We start from the raw sequence: 711 nt of genomic DNA on the forward strand, positions 1-711 counted from the left end.
GAGGGAGGGGTCATACACTCACATACATGATATTGAGGGAGGGGTCATACACGCACATACATGATATGGAGGGAGGGGTCATACACGCACATACATGATATGGAGGGAGGGGTCATACACACACATACATGATATGGAGGGAGGGGTCATACACACACATACATGATATTGGGGAACATACATGCACTCTTGGGGCAGATTTGTATGAAGACGTTGCATTTAATAAGTGAGTGCAGAGAGCGGTAACCGTAGCAACCACCGCAGGCTGATCTCTGATTGGTTGCCGTGTCACACGCCGGTACTCTGGTGCTGCACGCTTGCCATACTTAACCCCTCAGCTGCTGGACTCCACGTACAGAGGAATATCGCTGACACGGCCTGTTGCCACGTCATACATGACACTCGGATTGTGAGCTTCAGACGTGACGGAGAATGTATAGTGATTGCGTGTCCAGAACACGGAGGAGGAAGTTGTGTCTAATAAAGATGATTGTAGAGACCGCGTGGTGCCGGCTCGTATGTGTCTCTGCATGGCGACGGGTTCTCTTTACATATGTTCTACATGGAAGGACCCCCCCGCCATATACCAGAAGGCCATGCGTGTACCCAACGGAGGATAGGGACTAACCTGGGGGGTCAGTGATGGAGAATAGGGACTAACCTGGGGGACCATTGATGGACACTGGGGACCATTGTGGGGGGATCATTGAT

The sequence above is a fragment of the Nanorana parkeri genome, unplaced genomic scaffold (assembly GCF_000935625.1).
Source record: "Nanorana parkeri isolate BGI_ZX_2015 unplaced genomic scaffold, ASM93562v1 scaffold4001, whole genome shotgun sequence".
Classification (NCBI taxonomy): domain Eukaryota; kingdom Metazoa; phylum Chordata; class Amphibia; order Anura; family Dicroglossidae; genus Nanorana; species Nanorana parkeri.